General features: G+C 40.4%; 1 protein-coding gene across 12 annotated transcripts in view; it reads left to right on the top strand.

Annotated features, from left to right (window-relative positions):
• Window positions 1–22,506, top strand: part of ATP2B2 (ATPase plasma membrane Ca2+ transporting 2) — a 361,419-nt gene that overhangs the window by 107,175 nt on the left and 231,738 nt on the right. For all 12 annotated transcript variants that reach the window (XM_083429097.1, XM_083429087.1, XM_083429090.1 and 9 more), the window contains exon 2: window positions 2,363–2,415. The gene's annotated coding sequence lies outside the window, so the exon portion shown is untranslated. The remainder of the gene's footprint in view (window positions 1–2,362; window positions 2,416–22,506) is intronic.

Raw genomic sequence — 22,506 nt, 5'->3', positions numbered from 1 at the left:
TTATCAGTATGGCAGGTTTAAAGATTGTGCAATTGAAAAGCTGAGATTGGAAACATTTTGTAGCTCATATTCAAAAGTGTTTAAGGGGTTCTTAATGACTGTGGCTCTTTTTGTATTGAAAATAAATGACCCGACACAGCAATGCAAATGTTTGAATAAAGTGTAGTTGTTTTAAAAATGGTCTAAGTAAAGTAGCTTTCATAACGTTCCATGCACCTCATTTTAGCGTTTTAGTATTTTACAGTCAGAACAAAAACATTTTTTTAAAAAACAACAACAACAACACACATTTAAAATAAGTTTAATAGGTAGTTTTCTATCTGAAAAGGATGAAGACATGGCATTTATTCCAATAAACTCAAGGACACCCACATCCAAGCCAACAAAGAAAGAAAAGCAGAGTGGAAGATCTAAGGTCAAATTAAAATTTGCAAAAAGCAGAAACTGCAGAAAGCAGTCCTAACCATTAAAACTGGAGCAGACTGCAAAAGCTTGGTGGTAAACTGGCAGAAGTAAATTTCAGCTTAGAAGCAAGATGGGACAAGCCTGGAAAGAACCAGCAGAATGGCCTTCTTATATGGCTCAAGACACTCTTAGCAAATATGTGTTTTTGTGTGCAGAGGTTGTTCTTTGTTCCCCACAGCTGTCCAGAGCTGAGAACGCATTTCCTTGTAGAGACTCAAATTTGCATATTCTAAACAACACTGGGAAAACAATTCATATACGTATGTGCTGCTGCTTGTTTAAGAATTTGTGAAGAATATTTGAAGTGTTAAGGATTGATCATCTGTCCAGCTGCTCACAGTGCTATGCAGGTGAGGGCCTCTGGCAGATGTCAACTCATCAGGGCTGCTGGCGGATGCATGACTTGTCATCATTCTGTGTGATGTAGGAATCAGGCTTTAGTGTGCTGGCACATACCCTTTGGAACTCCTTTCTGTTATGTTTACTGCCTTTCTGCTGTCTATTGGAGACCTTCCTTTTTCAACAAGCCTTCAACAAGTTCTCTCTCTCTTTCTGAGCTGTTATTTTACCAAACACTGAACAGAGAAGGTAGAAATAAGTTTTTGGTTTGTCAGTTTTCCATTTCAGTATAATCAGTCTTCCTCTGCTCTAAATCGCCAATCAGTGATTATTCCTTCTGCTCCCATAATCAGGCTATTTGTATGCTGATCATTTGTCTCTACAGCAACTCACTATCATATTGCAATGCACTGCTGCTATTTTGAGATGGTGCCCAAATCATCATATTTATAGTTTATCTTTTAGGTGTTATGCCATAACTTTACTTGGAATTATGTAAATCCACACAGTCAGCAAAACCATCTGAAAAAGGAAATCAATAAGTTTTGTTTTCTCCTGCAAGGTGTCTGATCACCAACACGTGCCTAATTATTCATGCTTTCTGCCAACTATTATTAGGTCCTGAAAGGCATTCTGAATGTCTGCAACAAAAGGTTTAAATGGTCTAATCTTAACAACTGAAGCGCAACAAATTTTCACTGGCTATTTTTTTAAAATGACAACAACAAAATTTTGGATTAACTCAGTTTAGATTAAATGTTACTTGAAACCAGAAAATAAACCGAAATAGCAGTAACTTTCCAATGCTTTGGAAATAGGCTGTATTGTATTGTACAGGTAGTGAGTCTTGCAAACCTATGTCCTTTTTAAAGTGAAGTGAAGTACTGTGGTATAGCTCCTGCCAACCTAGCAGTTCGAAAGCATGTCAAAGTGCAAGTAGATAAATAGGTACCACTCCAGCGGGAAGGTAAACGGCGTTTCTGTGCGCTGCTCTGGTTCGCCAGAAGCGGCTTAGTCATGCTAGCCACATGACCCGGAAGCTGTACACTGGTTCCCTCGGCCAATAAAGTGAGATGAGCCCCACAACCCCAGAGTCGGCCACGACTGGACCTAATGGTCAGGGGTCCCTTTACCTTTTACTGTGGTATAACAGCTCTAGGTAATGCTGCACAAGCAGGATTTTACTTCCACAGTGGGACTTCCTCCTCCCCCCCTGCACTCCCAAATTTGCTCCAGAGGATCGCCTAACTCAATCTCTTGTTCCTTATGAGATGAGAAAGAATGGGACAGAGTGAAATCCAGGAAAACTCAGTGTGAGGCAGATTTTCCAAATACTGGGGTTGGGGGAAGCTCATGATATTCAAGATTTCAGTATCTGTGCTCTATAAATGAGAAATATTTCTAGATCTTTGACCTAGATACATTTGAAGGCTGTTCTTGTTACCGCTGCTGCTTCCAATATGTTTCCTGAATTTTCTTTGCTATGAAACTTGCAGTGTTAAAATAGCAATTTGTCATTATCAGAGACTACAACTTTTTTGTTTATATTTTACTTTAGGACCCGCATACCATTGTATGAATACCAGGCAACCATTGGATTACATGTTTATGGTAAGTTTTCTATTTCTTCAGCATGTTTCATGGTCTTGATGTCATTGCTTACATTCATTAATTATGCTCATTATGCTCATTGAGCACAGTTTATCATTTAAATAATCCCTCGAAACCACTTGAAGAATATCTGAGACTGATACTTCCCAGCTTAAGTACATCCAATTAAGTATATCTTGGTGCTTTTTTTGGCTGTAGTACCATATATTTGGAATGCCATTGCCAAAGAGGAGCTTCTCTGGTGCCACCTTGGATAGGTTTTTCTGTCCTTTTGTTGTTTTAATTGCTTTGAATGTTGCATTCTATTGCATTTTTTCATCCTCTTAGCTCATGCTGAATGCTGAACAACCAATTTAATTAATAAAAAAGTTATTCTTGTATTGCTGCAATGTTCAAGTTCAAAAACATATTAAATGTGCATTATTAGTATACTGATATCATAAACTGCCTTGCCATGGGAGTGGGGCCTAAATCAATCTGTTTCATACACAGTTTATGCACACAAAGGAGTCTCATAGGCTTACTAGAGCTGTTTACCACCTATCCGCCATGCTTGTACACAGGTCACTCTGCTTTATCTCTCTCTCCCACCTTTGTGAATGCAATGAAGCAGTGCAAAGGATCATTAAGGGGAACAAGAGACCGGGGGGGGGGGGGAGCAGTACTTCCACATGGCAGCTTACTGTGGACAGTGCTGCTGTAGAATGCAAATTTCATGTAGTGTTTACATGACATTACTTTCATCAAAAATGTTGATGCCCAATACAGTGGTACCTCGGGTTAAGAACTTAATTCGTTCCAGAGGTCTGTTCTTAACCTGAAACTGTTCTTAACCTGAAGCACCACTTTAGCTAATGGGGCCTCCTGCTGCCACTGTGCCGCCAGAGCATGATTTCTGTTCTCATCCTGAAGCAAAGTTCTTAACCCGAAGTTAGCAGAGTCTGTAACCTGAAGCGCCTGTAACCTGAAGCGTATGTAACCCGAGGTATCACTGTATTCTTTTTTTCAATGTGATCCCAATTTACCATTTCTGTGCAAAATCCAATAACTAAAAAACTGAAACCATCTGGAAATGGTAAGTCCAGATTAAATGGGGAAGAAAAGTATGGAATCATGATTATCATTATTATATTTACAAGATGTCAATTGCAAAGAAGTGTGGTGCCAGCATATGATGAAATTGTACAATGGAGGCATGAGATGCACTTTGGTGGGGAGGGAATTCAACAATTTAGGGGCTGCCATGGAGAATGCCCTGTCCCAGGCCACTACCCCAGAACCTCTGAGGGTAGTGGAACTACCAAGAGGGCTCCGAAGGGTGTAGCGTGGCGGGGCATGCACACACTGGGGGGCGGGTGCAGAGGAGCATGACATGAATCTGTATCTGGTTAAATTTATTACTGGAATAGGAGAGACTGAACACCTTTTAACAGCTACTGAGCCCTTTTCAATAAACGGGAATAACGTTTATACTTAATTTTGCAGGTTATATAGACACATGCAGTCAGTGTGTGTGTGTGTGTGTGTGTGTAAAAATTAAATCAGTAACCCTTTTAAAAATAGCACTGAAAACACTAAAAACAATTTAAAATCATGCACACAGACACACACACACCACACAACCCTCTCCCCCACAAAAGTACAACACCCAGCCTCTGAAGATTGCCCCAACAGCCAGTTAGTGGCCAAAGACCCGCCTTAACAAAAAAATATTTGCGTTAGCAAAAGAAAAGCAGAGAAAGGGTCATCTTAGTTTCCTGTGAAAGGGAGTTCCACAATCTGGGGCAGCCACTATGCTCACTGTCCTCTCCAGATGTGCCTTTGAAGGTGGTGGGACCAAAGCCCACCTGAAGATCTCAAAGCCTGGGTAGGCTCATATAGCCTGGACCCAAATCTTCAAATATTCTAATAGCCTGGACCCAAGCCATATAAGGCTTTATATGTCATAACCAGCACTTTGATTTCTGCCCAGAAAGGGGCCAGTAACCAGTGGTGCTGTTGTAATAAAGAGCTATTCTTCTAGTAACCAACTCCAGTCAGCAATTTGTTCATTCAATGCAAGCATTTCAGCTTGCCAGATGGAATGATTCTCCATCTCCTCCCGCTTATGTGCTATCCTGGGCTTTTTGGAGGGACAGCGTGGGTATGCAGTGGAAGGTGAGGAGGGAAAGCCCCATTGTGCTAGTGGAAGTCCTTGCGTGGGCTTCTACAAATGGGCCTTGTTAGTTGAATTTGGCCCATGGCTTTTACTGGAAGATGCACAGCGGACAGGCAGAAATTCATTTGCCATATAAATTGTGAGTTGACTTTTGGCATCCAAGAATAAAACAATATTGTGCCCTTTATCACATTGAATAATTGGACTGCTGCAATGTCATCTTCTTTCCTTTACTGGTGTGATGAATTTGTGCCAGAGTGCTGACCAGGAATAGCAACCCTATATATGCTAGTCATTGACCTCTTTCTGTGAAGATTGTAGACAGTAAACAGCTTTTCCTGGATGACAGGATAAGGATTGGGGAGGGGCAAGGGGAAGGCCAAGGTTTTAAGGCCAGCCGTGATCTTTTAATCTTCTTCACTGGTTCACTTTAAGTTCAGTCAGCCATTGGAAACTCCACATGAGACTGTCAGGGTAATTAATAGACTTATTTAGTGAAATTCCTTGATGTACTTTCCATCGGCCCACTTAGGTAGGAAGACACAACACCGAATCACACCATTTCCATTAGCAGCCAGAGGCAGTAATATTATAACAAAAAATATTACACTACGTTATGCTTTATTTATATGCCATCTTTTGTCCCAAAGGCCCCCAAAGGGATGAAAGGCTTATTAATACAAAATAAATATGCACTAAATGCACAATAAACAAAACAATCAAAACAATATAAATGAGTAAAGTCATAAAATAGCCAATAACCATGCAGCTTTGTATTAGGAATGCCAGTTAATCCTTTGGAAAACAAGCAAAACAACAACCTACAAATCAAGCCACACTTATTTCTTACTCAGGGTATACTAACTCCCCTCCTGTTGGTCACCTGGCAGGGACAGGTTCCACCAACAGGTTCTTACCTTGGGACAGAAACAACTTTTCTCTCCCACTGCAGCCAACCATTTGTGGAAGTGCATGCCTTCTGAGAAAATAATATACTAAGGAAAGTTAGGTGGTTGGAGATAAAGGGGAATTTATTGGGTTTCTTTGATACGTTGATTCCATGACTAGATTCCAGCTAAACTGGACCAAGGTGGGAGAAGCAGCAAGTCCTCAGAGGGAAGCCAGGAGATGGAAGAAGATTGTTCAGCTAGGCACTCTCAGTTCACAAAAGGGTTTAGAAAGAAGGACAGAAATAAAAACAGGTTTTCAGAATAAGAGCCAGTGCTTTGTTTCTTAAAAAAAAAAGGGTTTAGGGGCACTCTCATTTTCCTACTCATTTTGAAATACTGCCCCTCAATGAGGCCAAACTTAGATTCACAAAATGTTTAGGGGTATGCTTCCCCCCCAGAAAAAGCACTGATAAGAGCTATAAATAGCAAGCAATGAGAACAAAGGATAACAGAAAGGAATTAAAAATTGATTCTTCATGAAAGACAAGAGGGAAATGTTAACATGTCACCATCTGCTCCAACCTTGTGCCCTTTAGATATGGTTCAACAACAATTCAGAGAGCCCTAGCTGATCAGGCCTCTGTGAAAGGTCAACCAGGTCGATACAATTAGTTTTACTCAGTTTTTGCTATAAAAAAATGGTGGCATTCTCAATGTTTCTCTTATGCAGGTCATTTTTGGGATGTAAGAAGCAAGAGGCAATAATGCTGCCAGCTTAATTCATGCTTGTCTTCTTCATTTCCAAGACCGGAATGCAGAACCAAATAAACTTTACTAGGCTATTATTCAGACTGAGACTGAAGGGATAATTCATTTTATCTTGCCAATTTGTCTGTAATAGTTTTTAAAAGGAGAAAAAAAAATTCAACTAAAAAGCAGTATTAGGTGCCTGGCAAAGAAAACGCTATTTTGCTCAAAGGCAATTCTAAACCAGAGAATTAGTTTTCTGCATAATCAGATCACAATAGTTGAAAGCATTGTTCTCCTCCTCATTACATTTCACAAATTATGATGCCAAGGACACATGCTCCCACAACTGAGTCATTTCAGGGGAGTTCCAGTGGCTGAGATCCAGCAAAACATGGTGGTATGGAAGCAGATCACACTCAAGGTTCTATGTTTCCTACAAATTTCTATCGTGGCTGTTCTTCAGTGTTGAAAAGACAAGCTGCATTGCAAAATGCAAACTAGTATACTTCAACAATGTGAAATACTGCTTGTAATTATCTATGCATGGGTATAGCTTTATTGGCTTCTAGAAATTACCAGTCATAAGGCTGCATATTTAAATTCTAACCATCTTCCACACATGCATCTTCCGCACTTCCAGAAATGCAAACTTGTGTGTATTTACTGTTCACTATGGGTAGTGGTGGTTTTTTTTGGAAAACTCAGCAAATTTTTGTTTTCCAACATTTTCAATCAGTGGATAGAAACTTAGAATGTTATTTTGGATTTAAAAAAAACAAAAACTGGGAGCATATTTACCAAAAGTTAAATGTTTGGCAGTAGGTCATTAATGTAAACTGATACCACTAAACAAGAACCTCCAAGAATTGTGTGACATCCCCAAAACACAGACTTCTGGTCTGTGTTTTATGTGTTCCAGTCTAGGTTTTACATAAAGCTCAAGGGCTCTGGAGACCAGACTGAAGTAGTTGAAGTAAAAGACTTCTGGTGAGCATTTTCTCATGTCTAATATGTTTTTGAGATAGGGCTGCCGTACGTCCGGAATTTCTTGGACATTACTGGGGGAGAATTGACATCTGGGGGGAATTTCCAAGATTTGTCCTGGATCTTAGGCAAGTCAATTGAAAAAAGCTCAACAACTTTCGGGGTATCATGGTTTTTACTTTTTGAACTTTAGCAACCCTAGTTTGAGATTGTTCGGATTAAAGTGGTTTGGACACTGTACTTCATGAAAAGCATGCAAAACCTCCAATAATGTTGGAAAATGTTTATTTATAATTAAATATGACCAACATTTGTGCTGTGAGCTTCAATACAGTTCAACACAAATTTGTATGATCATTCTTCTTCTTTTTTAACCAGTAACAAAGGTTACTTGCCCCTTCAAAAATCCCAAACATTAAAGGAAACCAAACAGCAACAACATTCCCTTCTCTATCACAGGATACAGTAATGTACTATTAATTACCAAACCCTAGTAGATAACCAGTTGCAAGAGAGGTGGTTCTGATAAAAGACACCACTTTATTATGGGTTTATAGTCTGTTCTCTGAGTGTACAGCAGCAGCAACTGTGAATACCAAACTGGACGGCTCTGAAAGGAAATAGAAATATTAGTTGTCATTTTAACATCTCATTAATTTTAACAGATTTGTTATTTTCCAAACCTGACCAGGTGTTATAATTCATCTTCCGAATTATGATTTATGGAATTAGTAGATTCTCATTATCCGAAGTCATTTCCTTTACTTTTAATTTGGTGTAATGTAATTTCAATTAGGTGTAGTCTTGAAAAACTGACTGCAATTTATGTGTCTGATGTAGGAAAACAATAAAACATACTTCCCCTTCATAATATAACAATTAAGGCTTGCCATTGTTTCATGACTTGGCTTAAAATTAGACATGTTGCACAGGACCACTATTTTGTTAGGGTTATCTTAAAGTTATTATTATTATTTTATTGTTGTTGTTAATTTTATTATTGCATATTTAAATCACCCTTCATCTATTTAGATCCCATGTTTGTTTATAAACCAATGAAATAAAATGAAATAAAAGCAAGTATATCACAAAACGAATAATGAAACATATTCGGACAGAGTCTACTAAATAGTTGTGCTAGGAGAAGCCATTACAGCGAGCGCTGCTAGTGTGACAGGGCTTCCCCATCCGCCCCCCATGACTCCCCCCACATTGGCTTAGGATGGTTGGGAGTACCCTGAGAACAGTGTGCAGAGGGAGGGGAGATTGTGCAGTGCACTGATGGAATTCCACCCAAACAAATAAAATAACATAACATACAGTCCTAACCAATATCAGCACAGCAGTGACAGCATACTGGTTGTTGCCCTCCAGCAAACCTTAAACTCTCAAAGGCCTGAAGGAAAAGATGCTTCAGGAATATAAGGCTTGAGATTGTTTTCCAGTCAACTGGATTCTGCAGTCTGTATGCAGATACGTAGAACAACAAAACACTGAAGCAAAGGTCAATATTGCACAAGAAAAACAGCAGTTTGCCTCTTGTTTTAAGTGTTCTGACTGTGAACAAACTTGGGCTTCTCCTTAGCAGCTTTCCACAAAACTATTGCCATACTTCTGCTGCAACATCCATGCAGTTTCATCAGAAGCCTAATCTGTGTACTTGGATAGTGCAGTGCTGTTTGTGGCAAGGCAGAGGATAGGCTTCATGAGGTACCTGTCCCTGGGACTTATATGGACATCACCACACTCTACCACTCACACAAAATGCAGGGAGCTGCCTCACACCTTATAGAAATAACTATGGTAATAATTAATAATGCATTTCCTGATTTTTGGTAAATGATAAGAGATGATTGTGTATCTGTGCTGATTTAAACATACAAAGGATATTGTAAGGGTTGGGATAGCTCTTCTGATTTCCTCCCAGTGCAAATAGCAGCATTAGAAGAGAAATTTTCCCTAGATGTTCAGGGGAATGGAAAGGGTAAAATTTCCCATACCCACTACAGTGATCGTGATCATTATTTGTCTCCAGCTGATATTGTTTCCATTTATTTTAAAATGAGTATTAAATACAAAGTTGTATTTAAAGTTTCCAAGTTGCATTTAATATCATGTGTGCTACCTCCCACCCAGTGTTGTGACCCTACTTCCTATCAGCCCCAGAGAAATTGATTGGAATGATATGCCCTTCATGAAATAGCAATTACACAACTGACTTTTTAAAAGAAAATAACAAGCATAGGGGTCCAGTCTGAATTTGTTTTCCGCTGCAGTCATACTCTGGTTCAGCTCTCTGTGCTTGCTTTCTGTTTTTAAAAAATCGTTCACACAACTATGTATGGTCTACTTAGTCTCTTAAGTTAAGAAAGTGGTCAAAACCAGTGTGAACAATCAAAAAGTCTTCTATGGCAACCACAATGGGAATATGAATGGTGCTCTATTTATATGCAAAGTAGGAATTCAACACAGAAAGAGAGTTTTCTGAATGTGACACACTGCATATGTATTATGAATATACATGAAAGCAAGATGAAAGAGTTATTGGAGCATTATAGAATTAATACCTACTTTATTTTAAAAAATAAATGGCAGCTTGTCAGAATGTTAACCAGATAGTTAGGACCATATGGTCCCTTCAGATCTCACAGCATAGAGGAATCTTAACAGGCCACATACCGTGGAGAAACATTGTGGGAGGGAAGCAAGGTCAGGTGAGCAGATGGAAAGCCAAAAAGTCTGTGAGGTGACCCTCAACTGCTTATTTCTCAGTTTCTCCACTTTATCTGCAGAGTAGCCAAGCAACACAGGGAGAAGAGAGAAGCCTACTTTGAGTTTTTTAAGGCACATATTCCCTTTAGGCATCTACTTAAAAAGGGTTTAACCTGTTTTTAGAACAAGATTTTTTTCTCCTTGACTGATGAACAAATTTATTTAGAAATAACTTTGCTGGGAGTCTGCTAATACAGAACTCTGACTTTTTCTTGAGCAAACCAGTTGGCTAAAAGAATATGAGGGGATAGCTATTGCTAATAGTTATCTCCTAGTGTTTCTTTCCCTGTGCCAATTTTTTTACTTATATAATTTTTAAATATTTCTTATGGATGGCAATTTGGAAAATAAATTAAATAAATGGTGTTAAGATTATGAATTCTTGCACCTGAAACTATTCACACAGTGTTCCCAATGATGGAAGGAGACAAATTTGCCAATTCTATCCCTCCCCTAGGCAACTTTCTGTGCACCCCAAGGATGATGTGGCCTTCAGCCCTCAATGTCTGGAACATTGCAACCTAGTTCTTTCTGTAGATCCTTTGAACTATCAGTAAAGGTAAAGGTAAAGGTACCCCTGCCCGTACGGGCCAGTCATGACCGACTCCGGGGTTGCGTGCTCATCTCGCTTAAGAGGCCGAGAGCCAGTACTGTCCGAAGACACTTCCGGGTCACGTGGCCAGCTTGACGAAGCTGCTCTGGCGAGCCAGCACCAGCGCAGCGCACGGCAACGCTGTTTACCTTCCCACTATAAAGCGGTACCTATTTATCTACTTGCACTTAAGGGTGCTTTCGAACTGCTAGGTGGGCAGGAGCTGGGACTGGACGACGGGAGCTCACCCCGCCGCGGGGATTCAAACCGCTGACCATACAATCAGCAAGTCCTAGGCACTGAGGTTTTACCCACAGCGCCACCCGCGTCCTACTATCAGTAATACTATTGTTACTACCATCTCTGAGCAATTAGATTCCAAGGGTCCTAGCTCTTACTCAGGGTTTGGTTTCCTTGGAATGAAGTTCAGCAGGGACTGTGGTGTCTTAAATATATATGGTTTTTTATGTACACATATATACAACCTGAGTCTAAGACTGAGGGCCCCAGCATTAACAACTCAACAGATCTTGCTTCTCCCTCAACCACAGCCTTGCAGGCAGGAGACAAAAATTTGGCAACCCTGCCTCTCACCTTATGTTCTGCTCAATTCACTACGCCATAGTTGTGGCATCCTGAAGCACCCTCCAGACTCAGAGCCCGGTGCTGATCTATGGAATCCATACAAGAGCCTTATACAATGAGGGATGCATTTGCAGTCCTCATGCCTCAACTTCATTCCCCCACTGTGGGTGTGCCTATTGATGGTTTGTGTGTTAGTGGTATGTAATGTAGACATTAAGTCAACACATCTCTGCCCCATATAGTTGCAGTGGATCTCAAAGGTGAGGTATGCAGTATGAAACACCTGAGGTCAGCAGAACAAACCTTTGCTTCACATGCCTCAAGCTGTTCAGTGTCATCTACGTTATTACTTCTGTTATATGACAGACTCTGCAAATGATCCCCTTTACTCCCTGACATCCTGCCTTAAGGCTCTTTTTTCATGAAGTAAGAAAATCAACCAATTCAGTTTTCAGTTGTCTTCTCTCTCTCTGTCATTTGTTCTCCAGTACTTCTAGGTCATTTTACTGTTATAAACATAAAACCTCTTTTTCCTTCTATGTGCCAACTGAATTGTAATGTAACATTGACAATTCAACTGCACAAATACAGTGCCAATTACAATGAATGTTATCATAGTATACAGGTCACTCAATAGATATTCAGAAGCTAATAGCTAATTTGCTTTATTGCTGTCATAAAAACAACAACCACATGTATCAGTAAAACAGCACAAAATATGTAGGCAATTCTAAAACTAAAATACCTTTAATAAATAAAGCGGTGAGAGACAGATTAGATGATTGATGTGTGCACACAGCTCCCACTGATTTTCATGGGAGCTGCTTTGCACTGCCTGATATATGTTTACAAATACTTTTTTATGGCACTCTAATGAAAGCTTAGTGAAGTTTTATAATAAGTAAATTCCATTATTTCATAAGCCATTGACATTTGAGCTTATTTAGAACACAGGTGGGTAAAGTTCAGCATTTTACTATTTGTCTTTAGTAAGCAGGATAAATAAACAGATTAAGTGCGAGATTTAACGAGGTAATCACAGTTTTCCCCTTGCCATATATCAGGCAGGAGATAAACTTGTCCAGAAAGAATGAAAACACACTTCCACATCAGCCTAAGTTTGATTCCCAGGAGCCCTGTATTTGTTTTTTTCTCATTTTCTCACTGATGGACACAATACTTCTATTGGGCTGGTCACTGGTGTCATTTGCATGTCACGGTAAACCAAACTACGACTTACTAGAATTGCATGAGCATGCTAGCTCCTGGCGAGCAGCTCATACCAACTTTGCTCTTCAAACAGTATGGCAAGGCAGCAAGGCCAAGGTTTGGCTTCGTCGTTGTCGCTTAGTCGTTTAGTCGTGTCCCACTCTTCGTGACCCCATGGACCAGAGAAGGCCAGGCACTTCTGTCTTCCACTGTCTCCCGCAGTTTGGTCAGACTCATGTTTGTAGCTTCGAAGACACTATCCAACCATCTCGTCCTCTGTCGTCCCCTTCTCCTTGTGCCCTCCATCTTTCCCAACATCAGGGTCTTTTCCAGGGAGTCTCCTCTTCTCATGAGGTGGCCAAAGTATTGGAGCCTCAGCTTCACGACCTGTCCTTCCAGTGAGCACTCAGGGCTGATTTCCTTAAGAATGGATACGTTTGATCTTCTTGCAGTCCATGGGACTCTCAAGAGTCTCCTCCAGCACCATAATTCAAAAGCATCAATTCTTCGGCGATCAGCCTTCTTTATGGTCCAGCTCTCACTTCCATACATCACTACTGGGAAAACCATGGCTTTAACTATACGGACCGTTGTTGGCAAGGTGATGTCTCTACTTTTTAAGATGCTGTCTAGGTTTGTCATTGCTTTCCTCCCAAGAAGCAGGCGTCTCTTAATTTCGTGGCTGCTGTCACCATCTGCAGTGATCATTTTGCGCTCTCCTCTTTCACCCTCAATAAAAGGTTCTTTAATTCCTCCTCACTTTCTGCCATCAAGGTTGTGTCATCTGCATATCTGAGGTTGTTGATATTTCTTCCAGCAATCTTAATTCCGGCTAGGGATTCATCCAGCCCAGCCTTTCACATGATGAATTCTGCATATAAGTTAAATAAACAGGGAGACAAAATACAGCCTTGTCGTACTCCTTTCCCAATTTTGAACCAATCAGTTGTTCCATATCCAGTTCTAACTGTAGCTTCTTGTCCCACATAGAGATTTCTCGGGAGACAGATGAGGTGATCAGGCACTCCCATTTCTTTAAGAACTTGCTATAGTTTGCTGTGGTCGACACAGTCAAAGGCTTTTGCATAGTCAATGAAGCAGAAGTAGATGTCTTTCTGGAACTCTCTAGCTTTCTCCATAATCCAGCACATGTTTGCAATTTGGTCTCTGGTTCCTCTGCCTCTTCTAAATCCAGCTTGCACTTCTGGGAGTTCTCGGTCCACATACTGCTTGAGCCTTCCTTGTAGAATTTTAAGCATAACCTTGCTAGCGTGTGAAATGAGTGCAATTGTGCGGTAGTTGGAGCATTCTTTAGCACTGCCCTCCTTTGGGATTGGGATGTAGACTGATCTTCTCCAATCCTCTGGCCACTGCTGAGTTTTCCAAACTTGCTGGCATATTGAGTGTAGCACCTTGACAGCATCATCTTTTAAAATTTTAAATAGTTCAGCTGGAATACCATCACTTCCACTGGCCTTGTTATTTGCAGTGCTTTCTAAGGCCCATTTGACTTCACTCTCCAGGATGTCTGGCTCAAGGTCAGCAAACTACCTGGGGTGTACGAGACATCCATATCTTTCTGGTATAGTTCCTCTGTGTATTCTTGCCACCTCTTTTTGATGTCTTCTGCTTCTGTTAGGTCCTTACCACTTTTGTCCTTTATTATGGTAATCCTTGAACGAAATGTTCCTTTCATATCTCCAATTTTCTTGAACAGATCTCTGGTTCTTCCCATTCTGTTGTTTTCCTCTATTTCTTTGCATTGCTCGTTTAAGAAGGCCTTCTTATCTCTCCTTGCTATTTTTTGGAAATCTGCATAACGTTTGGCTTAGCATGCATCAAACATGGGCTTGGTCTCTCTTCTCTGTAACCACAGGAATTCAAAGATAAAACTGTTCATGTCTGTATGGAATAAGATCCCACCGTTAGCACTAGTCCTGTGGAAGTGTCCAGAGTACCATCTAGTTGAGTTTCAATTGTTGTGGCCTAAGGATGTGGAGAAGCTGCTTGAAGGAGTTTGGCATATCACATGGATTTTTGACCCTTGCCCTTCTTGGCTAATAAAAGCTAGCCAAACGGAAGTGATTGGGCAAGGCCAGGGTGTGGGTAATGCCTTGTTGTGGGGATTGAGGAAGTGCTAGCAGCCTTAAATGAGGTGGCATTATGCTCCTTCCTTGAAATGATCCTCTGGACTCAGAAGTGTTAGGCCAGCTGCAAATGTCACCTTTTGTTGCAAGGTGGTCCAAAAGGTGGTCATACTTGAAGGAAATAGATAACGTGGAGCAATTTCAATCTGGCTTGAAACCCTGGTTTTGACGTTGAAACTGCCTTGCTCCCCCTAATCAATGACTTTTGTCAGGAAAGAAACAGGGGGAGTGCAACCCTGTTAATTTTCTTTGGTCTCTCAGCAGCATTAAACATCATGCTCTCTTCCTGGAGCACTTAGTTGCCCATGCACTGAACTCTGATGATGAAATTCAAGGCCCCTGTTCTCCTTTCTCATAGCTTTTTCTCTTCAAACAGAACAGTTCTTTACCCACAGAAGATTCCTCCAAATAGTGAGGACTCTCCTCTGACAGCTCCATAAATAGAGGACTGTTCTGCATAAAGTAGGACACATGACTACCATAACAGTCATTCAGTTATAGCCACAGTGAGTCAGTGAACTGGACAGAAGTACAGCTGTTCCAGGATTCATTGCAAGTGGTTTGTACAAGAGGGTAAGAATGTCCCCTTTGCTTTCTTCAAACAGCATAGAGGGGCCCTCAACTTTGGAGCAACACTCCCCTGTCCAATTTCATAGCATGCAAAATTTGTTTACTGTCTTCTTTGTTAATAAAAATCAATAGATTAAACTAAACAGTTTGTTCTTTAGTTGTATGTATATACAACATTTTTCATTTGATTACGATTATGATTATGGTATCTTTATTGTCATTGTCCCTTGCAGAACAATGAAATTGAAATTCAATGAAATTTGTATGACTAGAAAGGAGATATTCTAATGATTTGGATGCATGGGCTATCTAGCCTTGTTTGAAAAATGCAAAGCTCCCTAAAACATTAAGGATTTCCCTATAAGCCTCTCTCTGCACTACTACTACCATATGAAAGTTTTAGCTTACAGAGGCCAGAATAATGTATTATGCGATGTTTCTTGTAGTAGTATTGTGAAAGACTGTGGCGGGGGCTCATAGCATTGTAAAGCTATTCCTAGAATAAAGCATCTTACACTGACATATAGAAGATTATAGGTTCTTTTGTAAGGCTGAGGAATATAAGAACAATTTGAAAGGAGCCTGGGATATATTAAATTTAAATTTCCTTCTGCTGGGAAAGATCTTGGGAATTACAGTTGATAAAGCCCTGACCTACAATTGATAAAGCTCTGAGCCAGAGAAAATGGAGAGATCTTGTTGAGGTTTTATAGGCCTGTCCTATGTTTCTTTTCCCTAAAATTTATTCAGCAGTGAGAAGTTGGTCATTCTATCAAAGCTGCACACATTTATGGCTGTGTCCTACTTTTTATTTTATATAAAATATTCACAGGCAACTTCTCTATTAAAGAATACTCGAAGCAGCTTACAATAAAAACAATAACAATAATTGTGACTTACACAGAGGGGATCAATAACATTTAAGTAGGATGAAACGAACAGTTAATAAACAACAATGATAAAATTATGTTTTTTATTTAAAAGATTTTGAAATCACCTTACATGACAATGTTGGCAAAAATCAAAGCACAATTCCAATAATAGGTCATCAGCTAAAACACAAATCATAAATCACAAATTTGTGGTCATAATTTGTTTCTAAACTGTTTTTCATGTTGTTGTCATCTGCTCTGTTGTTGGGACCTTAGAGGGAAGGGCGGCCAACAAATTAAATTAATAAAAATAATTATCATCACCACCAGTGGACAATAACTACAGAGTAAGAAAATCTTTGAAACAATGTATAGTCATCATAAAAATAGCAAAAAATATATCCAGATAACCAAACCATGTCTGGCATCAGCACCTGGAAAGATTTGGCAAAATGCCCCCCCCCCCCCCCAAATCATACTGTCCACTACAGAAGTTCTGGGTGAGGCAGCTATAGTCACAGCTACATCCATTCTCTCTCTTCTCAATTCTTCTGGGCCTTCCTGCCAATTGATACCTAGGAGTGGGGTCCAGAAGCACTGGGAGAAGGAAGGAAGGGGATGGTGGAAGGAAAAAATGTGTTGCAAAAGTCATATTCATCTTCTGAGGATGTACTGCTTGAGCACTGTCGTCAGCCACCTATAAAAATCTATTGAGGGCACATGGAGTTTGAGGAACTGATTCCCAAATGCCAGTTCTCAATCTGATCATGGAATTCCAAGCTGTTCTCCAAACAATAAGTTTACTCATATAAAACCATTTATTGATCTCATCTAGCTCGCACTTGTCTACTGAAAGAAAGAGGAACATTTTCTTCCAGATGGCCACATTCTCTTGGAGGTAATGTGATAGGGGGATGGTGGTGTGGGTCCACTGATTCCAGGGCAAGCAGTTGGCATGGGGAAAATGATGATGATTAATTTGGTGCCATTCACCCTAATGCCCCAGGATGGATCACAAAAATTAAATATACAAGTTACAATCCCAAGAACAAGGTGGGTCCCAAAAATATATTAGTGTCACTTTACTGAGCGCCTGGCACCAGCCCTGGATGCATATATAACTGTGTAATCAGGACCACCATCATGAGCTGTTGCACACATGAGCTGGTCCAGAGCTGGTCCTCTGCAGTCAGTTCACTTTGCTGTGTTAGCATTTGCCTACATGTAATTGCAAGACTAGATGCTAACTGAGGATGTTGTCCCTTTGAAAAGCCACTTGAGCGTTTCTCCTTGTTCTGCTATAGGCGGCATTTTTCTTTTAATGTTAAGCAACTTGGAAAATATAATGGCCTCTCTGCATCAGAAAAGAGCATGAGGAACAGAATTAATTAAATCATTTTAAATCTTTAGCTGTGACACACTGGTTAATAAACAAATAAAATGAAGTCGATTTTTTTGCCCCTTTAAATGTGTGTTCCATTATTTCTATTCAGACAGAAGGGAATACGATAGATTGCTGTTCTGTTTTCCATTTTAATTACATTGCACGAGGTACCACTCTTTTCCTAACATACTTAGATGTAAATTGTTCATTCTTCTGACTAATGTGTCCAGAATGGAACGGAGTGCTACCTTTACAGAAATGAGGACAGAGACAGAAGCCAGGCAGGAGCAAAGTGGGTCACTGCAGAGGAGAAATAAGACGAGGGTGCATCAATGCCCGAATGCCAGGAGACAATTATTAAAGTACTCTGTGTAGGTGGAGGATGGGAAGGGAACAAAGCATGCACCACACTCTCCAAATTATGCCAAGGTATGTTGCTGTTAAAGGGACGCGGGTGGCGCTGTGGTTTAAACCACAGAGCCTAGGACTTGCTGATCAGAAGGTTGGCGGGTCGAATCCCCGCAACGGGGTGAGCTCCCATTGCTCGGTCCCTGCTCCTGCCAACCTAGCAGTTCGAAAGCACGTCAATGTGTAAGTAGATAAATAGGTACTGCTCCGGTGGGAAGGTAAACGGCATTTCCGTGCGCTGTTCTGGTTCACCAGAAGCGGCTTAGTCATGCTGGCCACATGACCCGGAAGCTGTACGCCAGCTCCCTTGGCCAATAAAGCAAGATGAGTGCCGCAACCCCAGAGTCGGCCACGACTGGACCTAATGGTCAGGGGTCCCTTTACCCTTTACCTTTAATGTTGCTCTTATACATGTTCATTGTTCTATTAACAAGGAGAAAGCTTGGGTAGAGCTTTATGAATGCATGGTAGCTGGTCAGCCAACCACCCCTACTGTCAGGCAGTCAGCAGCCATGCACTTTTGCAACACATCATGCCAACACACTCTCTGCTTCTTGCATATTGGCTGCTCTCAGTAAGGGACAGAATTCTTCTTTCACCAGAGATTGCTCTGCAGCATTGCACTAGCAATTTCCAGTAGCAAACAGTTCACTGGCTGCCCTGATACAATGACATTTTATTTATGTATTTACATTTACAATTTATCCTACCCATAGTTATTGTGCTAACAGATATTGTGCAGTCCATGATGCCTCCACCATTGTGTGATGGTCAAAGTGAACATAGAGCTCATACAGAAGGTAGCTGAGAATCAGGAGGGAAGGAAATATGGGATATAAGAAAAGCATTTGAGAATGAGAGACTAACAGCAAAATTACAATGAGGCTTACTCCCAGGAAAGGAGGAATAGCATTTCAGCCTTAAACAATGGAACAAACCACCTTGGGCAATGGAATCTCCACACATCTCAATTGTGATGATCATTTCTTTGTTTATTCTTTCAAATATTTATTATATACAGTATTGCTTCTCATCAGAACAGATCACAAAGTGGTTTACAAAAACTGGTCACACACATCAACACATTGGGAAGAATCCATTGCAATTTAGCACAAAGTGCTATTATACCCTACAATAGTAGATATTTAAAAAATGTCTATATGAATTGTTCTATTTTTGTGTATGAGACTAACAGAAAATATTCATTGTGTACTCAGCATGAAATAAAAAAGAATAGGCACATTTTCTTCTCAAAGTAGTACCTTCATGGGATTATAATGTCATATTCCTTGATAATACATAAGTGCTTACACTCCTACACATTCTTCCACAGAAATGTAAATTGAGTGAGTCACATTAAAATTACAAAGCCTTAAGGGGTTTGAAATATTATTTCTTATTATGCAGCAAAAATAATTTGATTTTACATTCCAGAACTTTAAAATCATAATGAAGATTAAAAACAATGGAACCAGGTGTTGTGATATAATTTTGGTAAGCATGATTACCAAATAACCCATATAAAACCTATAGTAAGGAAAGCCATCAAACAATTTAATTCTAAATTACTACATCTAACTCAATAGCTGCCCCAATTAAAAAATTACAATATGTACAATTCCCAAACATTTTATTATTTTAAAAAATAATAATATTTGAGTTTAACCACACTTTCTGTGTTGTAGCTGGAATTCTGAGGGCTAAAGGACAGATGCATGTAACAAACAGATGAGCTCTGGTGATTACTTCAAGTAACTGTATGCAGGGATGTCAACTTGAATAAAATATTGGAGGGGGCAGGTAAGCCCCAGCCCACATAATCGATCACATGACACAGTGCACACACACTATTTGAATGGCATTGCCCATCAACTGGCTGCCCCCTCCAATATTTTATTGTGACGGCCGAAGCCCCCACAGCCCCTAGAAGTTGGCTCCTATGATTGTATATATGGCAAACTCTGAATACTGTGTGAAAACTGGAGCTTGTCCAGAACATAGGTACTAGCTTGCTAATTGGGACCGAGAACTGGGATCAGATCTTGCTAGGGCCCGATCAGTTCTGCTGATCCTTGATCTGTTTCTTTGGGGGGGGGGTAATGGCTTACTTTTGAAGTTTTGTACAGCTTAGGACAGGAGATCCTGTCTCCACATCCGCTTGTCCATTTGTTAGTATCATCCTTGGAGACCCCCATTCTGGTTGCTGCCACCGTGGCTGGTGAGGCTGATATTTAGTTTGTAAGTTTCTGTAACAGTTTACAGAATAAGAGAAAGAGAAAAGTCAATACTGTATTTAAAGCAGCAAAAATGAATGATAATGCCCCAGAGGGGCTGGGGCAACCCAGTCAGATGGGCAGGGTACAATTATTATTAATATTATTCATTTTTTTCATTGCAAGGTTACAAACAAGGGGTATTCTTAAGGGTCTCTTGTATGGTATATTAATTTGAATAACAATACAGTTTCCCATATTTTACTTTTTCATTCAGGTGGTGTGAATGAATGATATAGTAGTGAGTCTGATGTTAGACAGGGCCTTCTCGGGTAGAAATTCTATCCCCTGGGGAGGTTCATTTTTATTTCCCCATAGCTTTAAAACAAGTTTAATCCCTATTGAAATTTGGTTTAATACTGCTTTTCATCTGCTCTTTTTATACGTTGTATTTTAAAATGGTTGAGTTTCTTTTTATTGGTTTTATCTGATCCAATGTCTCTGAAGAAAATATAGGGCACTATTGTTGTGGCCTTGGGGTGGGAGCAGGATTTCAGGGATGTTTCTCGAGGACAGATTGCTTCATGGCACTTTGGTAACAATAAGGTTTCTAACAGAGTTATTTTGAGGTATTCTGACACATTTTCTCCACAGAAACTTCTGATTCAGAAAAAAATTCCATCTACCATATGCATATTTGCAAGGTGAGGCAAAGAAATGCTTCGAACTGCCCTTGGATTACTGCTGAGCCTTCAATACAGCCTATTCCTTTTTACAGATAACATTTTTTACTCTAAAGTCTACTAGTAGCTGATTATTTGCAGATGTAATTGAGTGTCTCAGAAAGCACCAGACTTTCCTGCTGACCCATCATTTTTATTCCTGGCTGCTGTCTTTCTCCAGTCCTAGGACTACCCCCCTCCTCCTACTGCCCCCAGTCAGAAGGGACATATGTTTTTGCCCCTTGTGTCCACTTCTTCAACCTGTTTAAATTTTAAACTGTATTGTTCTTCTTTCATTTCTCAGTTGTTCTAAGCCTCTAAGGGCCACTTCAGATGACAGTGCCACTGTGGAAGGCTATCAAAGGTGTCATAGGTGGTGAATAATATTTCTTGTTGCTGAAATAAATGGAGGAATGGTCTCCCTACAACCACCACCAGCAACATGCAGATGCAGAACTGTTGCAGGCTGGGGCAAAATATGTGGAAGACAAACCTAATAGGCCCTATATGGAGGAGGCTTTTAGTGTACCCATGTCAGGCTCATGTGGCATGAGTGGGGCAGCCAGGTACACTTGCCTTGGGTGTTTGAGAAGTACATTGGCCAGGGCTCCTCCACAAGGGCCTGGCAGGTCCCCCCCCCCCCAAGTTTAAAACTTTATTCTAATAAGATTCCCACACTTGCCTGGCCCATGGAAAAGGTCCCTAAAGTTTTCAGCCTTCAGAGGATGCCAACTCACCCAGAGGGCTTGCTCAACAGACAAATCAGTGTGGAAAGGATTTCTTGGAAGAAGAAAGCTTGAAAGCACAATCCTACAGTTTGTTGAACTGCACAGTGAGATTCATCATGAATGAGCATATATGTAACTGCTATTTTAGTCGTAGTTTGGTACATGTTAGGTGGAAACCATTGTAATAAAATAAGATACACAATGGCATGATGATTTATTTTATATAAAACATTTCTGCACTGCCTTTCATCAAAGCAGGTTCCATAAATTATTTAACGCCTAATATAATACAATCAAACACTAAGACTGGCAACTATAATGAAAGACAACAGATAAAAATTAGAATACCAAGCAATTACAAATTAAAATGCCCGGGTAAAGAAAAAGATCTTAACTTAGCTGTATGCCCACTGTTTGCCACTGCCAGGTGCTCACTGCCTCCTCCTGATCTTCTGCCACTGTGGCTGCATCTCATGCTACAGCCATGCCCCTTCCATGGCCTGCCTGATGCTATGACTCCGCCACTACCTGGAGGCAGCCTGAGGAAGCCCTGGTACAATGGCAGCGAAGGCTGAGGGTGGCCACAGCAGGGAGTCACAACCACAGTGGCAGAGGAGCAGGTGGAGTTGGCAATCACCTAGCCAGTGGTGGGCACTGGGTTGTGTGCGCGTGGCGGCAATGAGGAGCAGGGAAGTCGTACCAGGGATATTGCCTCAGGCGGCAAAACGTCCTAGGCCAACTCAGCCTCTTTTAATAAGGAAGGCATTTGAAGAAATGCCTCAGCTGAAGAACTTAATAATTACTTCCAACAATTACTTTCTCATCCTAAACCTTTATTTGTGTTATTTCAAGTGGGGTCGTCTTATGTCCAACATCTTATGAAAAGGTGTATGAGGGAGCACAGGGAAGGTCTTGGGCTGGATTTTGTACTGTATATAAAATCCATAATCCAATAGTACATTCCTACTAGTGCACAATTATATATGATTTGCTGGCATGTCAGGCATTTAGAGTACACGAAGTCAAAACCAGGTAGAGCTGAGCCAAAAATTATTGAAATACATTTTTCTAAGAAACAAAAGAAGGTCATTTTACAGATATTATCCA

Source organism: Podarcis tiliguerta (genome assembly GCF_965153285.1).
Source record: "Podarcis tiliguerta genome assembly, chromosome: 2".
NCBI classification, from domain to species: Eukaryota; Metazoa; Chordata; class Lepidosauria; order Squamata; family Lacertidae; genus Podarcis; species Podarcis tiliguerta.
Note: the sequence above shows the minus strand (reverse complement) of the source record. Positions and strands in the feature narration are given on the sequence as shown.